The sequence below is a fragment of the Camelus bactrianus genome, chromosome 10 (assembly GCF_048773025.1).
Source record: "Camelus bactrianus isolate YW-2024 breed Bactrian camel chromosome 10, ASM4877302v1, whole genome shotgun sequence".
Taxonomy (NCBI): domain Eukaryota; kingdom Metazoa; phylum Chordata; class Mammalia; order Artiodactyla; family Camelidae; genus Camelus; species Camelus bactrianus.
In genome coordinates, this window is record NC_133548.1 from 38,831,396 (window position 1) to 38,842,295 (window position 10,900).

At 44.5% G+C, this 10,900-nt stretch overlaps 1 non-coding gene across 1 annotated transcript; it reads left to right on the forward strand.

The window, feature by feature from the left end:
- Positions 1–6,578: 6,578 nt before the first annotated feature.
- On the forward strand, positions 6,579–6,652 carry TRNAV-AAC (transfer RNA valine (anticodon AAC)). Its single transcript has one exon. It is a non-coding gene; the product is annotated as a tRNA-Val (tRNA).
- The last annotated feature ends 4,248 nt before the right edge of the window (positions 6,653–10,900 follow it).

Below are 10,900 nucleotides of genomic sequence, written 5' to 3' on the forward strand. Positions count from 1 at the left end.
TATTTATACAATGGAATACTACTTGGCCATAAAAAAGAATAAAATAAGGCCATTTGCAGCAACAGGGATGGACTTAGAGATCATCATACTAGGTGAAGTAAGTCAGAGAAAGACAAATATCATACATATCATGTATATCTGGAATCTAAAAAAATGATACAAATTGACTTTTTTAAGAAACAATAATAGACTCATAGACAGAAAACAAACTAATGGTTACCAAAGTGGAAATGTGGGGAGAGGGATAAATTAAGAGTTTGAGATGAACAGATACACACTATGATACATAAAATTAGCAACATGTACTGACTGTACAGCACAGGGAACTATAATCAATATCTTTTAATAACCTACATTGGAAAAAAATTTGAAAAAGAATATATATATGTGTGTGTGCATATATATATGACCGAAACACTTCTCTGTACACGTGAAACATATTAAATGAACTATATACTTTAATTTTTAAAATTTTAATAAATAAATAACATTTAAAAAAAAGACTGGAGGGTAGGAGTTAATCAACATTAAGACACAAAATAGAAATGGTGCCTAAGACAATTTGAGATTGGTTGGGTATGGAGGTAAAAAATCAGGAAACATGATGATTTATATTTTTTAGCTGAGGCATTGGAAAGACGGCGATTTCTCAGTACTAGAAATAGTACTGAGATTTGAGTGCTATTGTTTACTATTTAGCCAGAAAACCACGGTCTACCACAATCCTTTCCTAAACCATAGCCTCCTACTATGAAGTGTGTGAAAGAACACACACATACATAGACACACACAAACAGCAAATAAAAGAACTGGCTAAAGCAGGTAAAGCAGTCTGCCCAATTTTCTTGCTCCTTCCTCCCTCAAAGTCCATACTCAGGTTTCAACTCTTGCCACACTGATCATATGGTTGAAAGAAGCCAAAAAGAGACTGAGAGAGTAGAAGACAGCCAGGCTGGTTGCTGGCCCTTATCACTTTAGACACATAGAAGGAAGAGACAGATAAGACACAGACGGTCAGATCTGCTTAGCTGGAGAAAGCCCTGGGTCAGCAAACTAGTTTCACTCCACAAAGAAAGAAAAACAATAAAGAAAGTCCCACCAATGCCTTTTAAAGTAGGATTTGGCATACTATGGAGTATGGGTCAAATACGGCCCATTGCTTGTTTTCACATGACTCACAAACTTAGAATGATTTCTACATTTTTAAACGGTTGGAAAAAAACTGAAAGAAGGGTGATATTTCATGACAAGTGAAAATTACATAAAATTTGAATTTTAATGTCCATACATCAATTTTTATTGGAACGCTTTGATTGCCATTCATTTACCTATTGCCAGTGACTGCTTTTAGCTTCAACAGAGAAGATACAGACCATGAAGCCTAAGGTAGTTACTACCTGGCCCTTTACAGAGAAAGTCTGCCAGCCCCCGTTCTAAAGCATAGTGATTCTATCCAAATAAACAGGACCTGATTAGATTTTAAAAATCTGACCCATTCAGATCAATTTCTCCTCTCTGGGAGAAGCAAGGAAGAGCGTGGAAAGAGGAGAGAGGAGCTTTGTCTTCCTTCCTTTAAAGGAAATTGTGTACTAGGGTTGGAACACAGGAGGAGGAACAAGTTTTGAGGAGGCAGACGGCATATTTAGTTTGAGGTGTCTGGGGGACACCCAGGAGGTGGATGGACTTCTCAGCTTGCCTCTCAGGAAGCAGAGTTGGAGATACGGACTTGGAGACTTGTCTACGGAGGAAGCAGTGATGCCACGGGTCAGCTCTCCCGGGGAGAACAGGGATGGCCAAGAAGAGAACTGCCTAGGGCTGCCAGGGAGGCTATTTACTACCTGCTAAGTCTGGCAACCTTACTGGGGACAGAATTTTGAAATTTGAAGTTGGAATAGAAAAGGAAGGGCCAACAAAAGAAACAGAAAAGGAAAAGTAAGAGGAGCAGGAGGAAAATCCTAAAAGCTCCTAAAAGGCTATTTGTCACCTTGTAGGGTGCAGCTTAATTGGAATAATGGAGGCAGGAGCCAGTAGACTGAAAAGAGTGAGAAATGATGAATATGGATTCTCATTTCCAGAAATTTACTTGTGCTGCAAAGGACCAAAAGATGGCAGGGTGAGGGGAGATGTTGGGTTAATGGCTCAGTTTGGGGTAATAGGGGCCATGTGAGCCTGTCTTTTGGTGAAGGTAAGAAGACAGTGGGAAGTAGCTGAAGATGTGATGAGATGAACCAGGAATAGTCACCTAGACCAAAGAGAGGATGGAATCTCTGTTTTTCTGTAACCTATTACAAGGCCAGAGCCCCCACTCCTGCACTCACAGTTAGTGCCCAGCCCCTCACAGATGCATCAGTCAACTCTGTGGACGATGCCTGTATCCTCAGGTCAGATCTGGCCTCTCATTCAGCCTTGTATCTCTTTGACCTGTTCTAGCCTCGTGAAAGTTGGGGACTTAAGATTGGACCCACTCAGCCTGGGAGTGGACCAACATAAAAATGTAACCACAACCCCCTGTTGGGTACCTGAAAGCTCAGGTTCTCCCCGAGGGGCCCCTCCCTCTCTCATGCACATCATGAAGTTGCCCAATCTGAAACACGTAGGTCCAGTGGCAAAAGCAGCCCAGGGAGAGGCAGGCCCAACATTTCCTTAGAAACAATCTGATGCGGCTGAAACCCCTCTTTACATCATCCTCTTTTTGTTGGGAACCTATAATTTCATTCATAACTTTAGGAAGATAATTACACCATGCTAGCGAGAGACAACTTGAAGAATAACTGTTTATTTTCAAAGGAGATATATTTCATGCACTGGCTGCATAATGGGGTCAGGGACATAGCAAGCTGTCACCATGTTTTCTATGTCATTTTAGCTGACTGGCAGGGTCCTACATGGGAAATGGAAAATCTCTATGATAGATCATATAATATCCTTGGCCTTGCTCAGAAGCCATATTTTGGAGGCAGGATTTGTAAGTATCTCCATATTTACAAGTTTTTCATTTGTCAAACAGTGTCAGTCTTGCTTCTGCTCTACCTTCAGACTCTGCCCCACCCCAGGTGCCAGCACAGCCCCCCACCTGATGGGTCTCAAAAGAAATTAATAGGATTATAATTGTTGAGCACCTGGGATGATCCCCATGTTGTTTTTCACTGCAGATCAGATCCAGGACCTAGAAGCAACCCCCTCAATGTACAGAGGCTTTTAAGACACTGAGAATATTATATACAATAAAGCCATATAAATAATGAATTTAAGATTTAGACCAGAAAATACAGGAACTAGCATAATATTACTAGCTAACATTTACTGAGGGCTGACTCTGGGCCTGCTACAGATCTAAACCATTTACTTGATTACTCAATGAATCCTTGCAAAAAAGTATGAGGTAGACAAGACCATGATCTATTTTGTAAATGAGGAAATTATGGAACTAGCCCAAAAGTCACTCAGACAGAATTCAAACTCAGAGAGTGTGAATCCGGGGTATAAGCGCTTTATCAGGAGGTGTGTTTCTCCCTGTAGCGTAGCATTCTGTGGTGTGCTGCCTAGATCTCGCACCTCCAGGACTGAAACATTCATTTCCCCAGCTGAAGGGGGTGTCAGGCCTCATGAAAGTTGTACCACCCATCCAATGATGAGTCCCTGTTGGAGTATAAAGGCCCAGCCCCTTGTCCCAGTTCAAGACAACTCTGAGGCTCCCTCCAGGGTGCAGTGCTCTCCAAGAACCAGCTGAGACTTTGCTGTGAATGCACTGCAGTTCCCCTTCTGATCTGCCCAGTCCTGCTTCCTCTCCTCCCCAACAGGTCCTACTAACAGAAGATACCCCAATACACTTCCTGCTCACGATCTCCGTCTCAGTGTCTGCTTCCCCCAAGAACCTGGTCTGCAACACCCTCTTAGACGTGATTCAGCAGAAAACTCAAAACACAGATAGGACTATACACTGTTATTAAAGGGACTTTGCCAATTTACCCCTGAGCATTCTGACAGCCAAAGAAAAGATGGACACATGAAAAGAATTGAACCAAAAATCCAAGGGCAATCTTATATGCCTACATGCAGAGCCTGGGAAATCTAGAGGATGCGAAGACTAAGAGGCTTACCCCTGCTTTCCTGGGGGATCCAGGAGAGGTTGCTGCCTTCAGATCTCTTGAACTTCTACAAATTGTCCAGCATCCCAATTACATTTGTACATGTGACCTCTGAGCTGGCTTCAGGTACTTACTTAGAGGGAGATAGATTTGCATATTTCCAAGGGAACTTCCGAAGTGAGGGAGGCCAAGGGAGCAAAACGGGACGTAGCATCCCTGCAGAGAATTCTGGGCATCTGGGCAGCAATAGGGAACAGGAATCCAGTTTTCCTGCAAGAAGGGGCTTCAGAGGTTGAGGGGTGGCCCTGCCTTCTTCCTGCTCTGGCAATGAGAGACAGCCCGAGTCACAGGAGCATCTGAAGACGCCAGGGGTTAGCTCACACCAGCACAGGGCGCTTGGCGTGCACTTGCCTTTGGTAGGGCTGGGAGAGAAAGCACCATGTGAGCTGTACCCTCCCCATGTACAGACACACACACACACAAACACACACACACACACACACACACACACACACACTTCGGCTTAACAGTCACAATAACCTTTACCTCCTCTGCCTCATTTAGCATCTGTCTCCATGTTGCTTCCTACCATTAATGACTTGCCGAAAAAGTGAAAGGCATAAGTAAAAAACTGTGTGCTTTGCATGCTTGTGTGTATGTGTGTGTGTCTTTCACGTGCTGTTCTCTCTGCCTGTAACACCTGCTGAATCAGTCGAGGTCCCGACAGGAAACAGATGGCCTACTCAAAATTGTATAATTCCAGGAGGGTCTACATGCAGGGGGCCCTTGACAAAGCTGTGGGTGCAGGGGAAGCACAGGGGATTCATGCCCGGGGTGTCCTACCCTTAGGCCCAAAGCGACAAGTGATGGGGGGGCGGTTACTGGAAGCAGCTCATCCCACACACTTGTGGGCCCAGGAAAAGAACACTTGGAGGCCTCCCAAACCACATGTCTAAATATTTGAAAGTCATAACTCAAATGAACAAACTGCTACATGAAATATATTCTATCTGTTGACCTTAGCAAATAAATCTTTATAACAACCAGGAAGATTGGGTTTGAATTGAGAAGTCTCTCACTGCTCGGAGTTCTGTGTAGGAACAACACGGCAGAAGGGAAACATCTGGACACCCTTCTCTTCCCACCTCTACCTCTGCTTATAACCACAAGTGACCTCATGCATACAGCTGGGCACCTCATGCAACCCCCAGAACCTGCCACCCACGCATCACACACCCTTTGGCCAAGCCCTGAGTCCTAGGGCTGAGAAGGCTGGCGGTGCACAGGGGTGTGGGCACACAAAACGGAGGGGCAGGTGCAGGCGGCAGGGGCGGGGCCTCTTACACCATGGGCAGGGGTGCAGCCGGAGGAGGACCCCAGCGCTAAAGCACACTGTCCACGGTGTCCATGGCAGGGGCTTGCACTCAAGGATCAAAGGGAAGCACTGCTAGAGAAAGAGAGAATTTCCTTAAAGGACTGAGCCATTCCCCACCTCCCCAAGACAATTCCACAGGGAAGAAGACAGTTAAGTGACCCCTGAGCCCCGATCTCACGCTCCTTCCTCTGATTCCCTAGGGAGGGAGGGCTCCCCAACAGAAAGCCCGAGGGGGCAGGGAAGTTAGGGAAGTACTCCCAGGTAATCAGCCTCCAGAGCACAAAGCAGGATGGAGAAGGCTGGAGAGTGGGTCTGGAAGACATCTAGCTCTCTGTCCTCCTCATTTCCTCTAGTTAACTTCTGCTCAAGCTTTCAATGCCAGCTCAAGTGTCAATCTCTCAAGGAAATCCTACCTGACCTCCAGAGCTAAGCAAGTCTCTCTTTTAGGCGGCCCATGCTTCCTTGTCTTCGTCCTCCACGGCATTCACTAAAGTTTCTAACTGGGATCTGTGTGGTTATTTTATTAATGGCAGTATCCCTACCAGACCACGAGCCCCACAAGGGCAGGGGCTGGATCTGTTTAGGTGGTGGCTGTATCTACTGCCTGGCATTGTTCCTGCTATACTATTTATGGTCCTCTCCGCTATGCTGGGGTCAGGGAGAGCTACGTTCAAGGGAAGGCAGAGAGCATACGTGACAGTAAGTGACACACACATGCACACACACACATATACATACACATACACACATGGATACAGATGCACACACATACTCAGGCATGCACGAATGCACGGGACTTGGAAGTGAGTCTTTGAGGGTTGAAATTCAGATTCCCATACAACTGATCAGAATCATCATCAGCTTAAATGACTCCCAGACCCCAGAGAAGCACTGAGGAACAGTATGGCCACATCTAGAGAAGGTGAGCACGAGTCGAGAGACTGGGCAGCCACAGAAGCAAAGAGAGAAGAAGCGCTTTCCAAACAGCATCCAGAGGACATGGTGCCCAGCCCGGTGGGGTAAGTGCCCAAGCCACTGGACAGGCTTGTCATCACTAGGGGAACGAGAGCATCAGTTTTCCAGGGTCTGATGCTAGTAACATTTCCTATTCATAGGGAGGTGTATAGCTCAGTGGTAGAGCACGTGCCTAACAAGCACAAGGTCCTGGGTTCAATCCCCAGTACCTCCATTAAAAAACAAACAAAACAAAAAAACATTTCCTATTCATAACTCCCTCATTCTGTTCTCATACTCACAAGCCCCCATTGATAACTTGGCTCCTAAGGAGCTGGCTGGCCAGGTCCACACAATGACGGATTCGACCGTCAGGAGTACCGCTCCTTAGAAATTAGTGAAAGTGTTCGGATTTTATTCCCACTTCTTAGAGATTTTGTTAGCCTGGGCGGGCATTCCCAAATGTGATCACCTCTGGAAAGCTGATGAGTGTAGATTGATCCCAGGCTGCGTGAACTCACAGGACAATACCCAACAGAGAACCACCTCCACCAACCCAGACATGAAAAGTTTTCTCTTTTGTGAAATAGAAATAATGGTATTTTCAAAGGGGCTAACATTTATCAAGGGGAAGAGAGAGACATATTGAGTGGCGTGCAAATAGAAATGGTTTTGATTTTTCATTTTTCCTTTGACTTCTCCAGACCTAAATTGTCTTTTCAACTAGAATACATAGTAGCAGAGAGATGCAGAGGACACTGGGGTGACAGTGTCCCTGAGGAGGGAGCACGGGTGAGAGGGTGCTAGGAATAGAACAGGGGACGGAGAGGGACATCACCCGAGGTCCCTGAGGCAGTTCAGTGCGTAGGGAGAATAGTCATTTTTAATAGAAGTTCTAAGTTCACAGTGTGCATTAGATCTGAGGGGCAAGAAAACTCAGGAGGAATGGAAAAATCAAGAGGCCAGGGAAGTTGGGAATGAGACAGGGTGAGGTACGAGGAGTGACCTCTGTTGAAAAGCACAAATAGCTCAGTGTGGACTCCCACTGTAATTCGATTTTTATAAAAATATAAACACAAAACGCCATGGGGTGTCCTGGATTGGATCCTGGAATAATAAAGGAATACTAGTGAAAAACCTAGTAAAAACTGCATAATCTGTAGTTTCATTAACTGTGCTATACCAGTGCTAATTTCTTAGTTTTGACAAATGCATAATGGTTACAGAGGTGTTACCATTAGGAGAAACTGGGTAAAGGGTATATGGGAACTCTGTTTATGACTTTTCTATAAATCTAAAATTATTCAAAATTAAAAAGTGTTTTTTAAAATATAAAGACCTGTTTGTTTTTTAACTCAGGAAAGTTTTCTTCAGTGCATCTTTGATTACTGTTTCTATTCTAATTTTTTTTAATATAATTCTTAGATTGGGTTTCTTTGTTCCACTTTTCAGAGCTATCATATTGTTCCTTACTGTTTTCATCTCTTTGTTCTTTTTCCTCTGAATCCTGGGAGACCTTCTACAACTCATTCTTCGCATCACTGATTTGATTTTCTGCAATGCTGCTTCTCCTTGTCAGTCCTCTACTACTGCATTTTTAATTTCTTTGTAATTCATTCTTATCTCAGTCATCTTATTTACACATGCTCCAGCTGCATTTTAATCAAAGACTATCTTCAGCTGTCACTGTATGCTATCATTTCACAGAGGCCACGGTATTTACGTTCTAGCAGACATCTATCTAGCAGACATCTATCTAGCATGACTTTGCAGACGGAAGTGGGTGCTTTCTCTTATTACCGTTAATGAGTAGTCCTTTGCGATTTGTCTACGGAGCACATGAAAATGAACTCATAGTATGAACATGCACAGAACTCGTGCTGTGTCTGGAGCTGCCCGTGATATTTGCTTGTGAAAACTGCGTTACTGACAGTTTGGAATTCTTGACTAAAATCCTTGTATCTTCTGATTAATATATAAATCACAAATAAAACCTGGCTAAAGGCCGACATTCTATAATGTTGGGGGGGGCCCATCAGCAATAGGGCCTTATTATTAGAAGGTACTTTATAGGAAATGAGGGCGTGGTTATGCACCACCAGGAACTGAATCAGGAAAACAAAATCTTTGCTGTGATCATGATGCCTCAGTGTAAAAATTATTTTTCTGTTACTCTGTGTCTGATAGAGAGGGTATTGTTTAGGGGCTGAGATATTATTCCACTGGAATCCAAATGGACAAAGCCTACCTTTGTGAGTAGGAAACAGGGTTATTATCTGAGGAGGAAGTTCCTTTTGTGTGCCTGTATCAACCACCAGAGACTTGCTCATCAGCTGGGGAGAGAGCAAGGCTGTACCCTCAGACCAGAGTCTAAACTACAGGGAGTGCTGGAGGGGATGTAGGTCATTTTCCCTGAAGGCTGGAGGATGTCTGAGAGGCAGGTTTGGGTACGGTGGAAACAGCCCGGCACGTGCACAGGAGGGAAGACACGCAGGATGTATGAAATGAAGCAAAACTTCAGAGCCAGAAGCCACAGAGAACAGAATGAAAGACAAATTAAAAAAAAAAAAGACATTTTCAAAGCCTATTTTTATGCTGCTTGAAGTTTCTATAATCTTCCCCCTTTTGTTCTCATTATTTAGTAAAGTTTCTTTAGGAAGTTAGATTGTTTTAAAAGATATTTCTGCAAGGCCAGCCTTCAGAGATGGTCATGGCACCCCCACGGATTAGATATGGTGACAGCTGAGCCAAGTGGGAGCCCCTCTAAAGGAAAGAGAATCTCGGAGTGATGGGGGGGGCCCTCACTTGCTGCCCTACCCCGTGCTTTGCCCGTCTGAAGATGGTTCTTGTGTAGACTTGTCATTCCCTGCTCAGTTTCAGACTTGCTCCCCTCTGCTGTCTCTGCCCTTTCCAGAACCTCAGAGGAGCCCACATGCCTGCCAAGAAGGGGTTCTTTTTGCTTCCTGATCAACCAATAGTGGAAATCACTGAGATCACTTGAAACTCATGAACCCTCCTGTCCTTTGCTGGATAAAAGATTTGCTTAATTAAGAAAAGAGTTCAATAAGTTCTAGAACCTGCTTTGCATTTTTAAAGCACTTAATCCACCACATGAATTCTCTTTTAGCAAATTTGGATCTTCCTCTTTTATTCTGTATAAATGCATCTGCTAGGACGCTACACCCTCGGATTAAGGACACAGGCAAGGAAATTTTCTCCACTCAGTCACAACATCTAGGCTTCTTAATTTTTTCCCCAACAAAGTTGAATTAATGCAATTCAGGCTCAAGAACTAGTACCCAACCTTGACCTCACAGTAAAATCCCAGGAGGAGTCATTAGTATTTACAGAACACTTGCTACTTGCCAGATATTCTTTCAAGTGCTTTATGGGCAACAATAAATAAACAAGAGGGGAGGATGTCATAATGAAAAGAAAGACAAGAGATCAACTTGGGAGTTTGATAAATTTGTTCAAATCCCCACTCTGCCATTTGTACCACCTATATAATTTCGGTCAATTTTCTTAACCATTTTATATCCCAGTTTCCTACTCTGTGAAAAGGAGCTAATAGTAATACCTGCTCTCCAGGGTGTTTTGCAAAGATTAAGAAAAATAATATTTGGAAAGAATGCCTGGCATGTACCCAGGGTCTCTTTCCTTTACTCCTTCCTGATGGAAGTGTTGTGTTAAGTGTGCAGAACGTGTACTGTTTGACCCACAAGACTACAAGAAGCAGTGGTTAGCTTTCTACCGCACAATAAATGGTCTCATTAATTTTCTGGCCAAGAGGGAGGAGAAGGGCTGGCAGCTTGCCGGGGCTAATGAAGTCATTTTGTAGGACTCTGGCTTGTCATTGATGAATGAAACTCATCCCACCATTACTCTGCAGGGCAGCAAAATCCAAATGAGATGCAGTGATGAGAGTCCAACGCCCAAGGGTGTGGAGAAGTGTTGATCCTAGACATGAGTCCTGTGAGGTCAGAGGTCTGGTTCTGCAAAACACTGCCCCCAGGTATGTATGTTGGCCACTGTAGGTGCAGCCTTTCAGTTCTATTGCTGCTGCTGCCGCCGCCGCCACCACTGACCATACCACGTGGCTGTTCCATCCCGCCTGCCTCTTCATGGCCAGAGATGAGTCAAAACCACCATCAAAACTTCTCCAGGCTTCCCTCAGTGTCTGGGCTCGGCTGCGCCTGGCTGGCACAATTAATTGCGGGAGGGAAGGGAGGGGTTTCTCTCTTCACTAGTCCAAAGGCCCACCTCCTGAACATTTCTCAAGATGACTGGCTACTGGGATACTGGGATACTCTTCAGAGAAAATTCCCACCCCATCCACCAGACGCTGGTCTGTTTGTAGGTCCCACAAGATACTCATAGGAGAGCCCCACGGAATGCATCTTCCATTGTCACATTTTGGTCTCTTCCAGGATTGCCTTGAGCCCACACTCTGAAATGAGGACCACATGCAGTTTACTCCGAG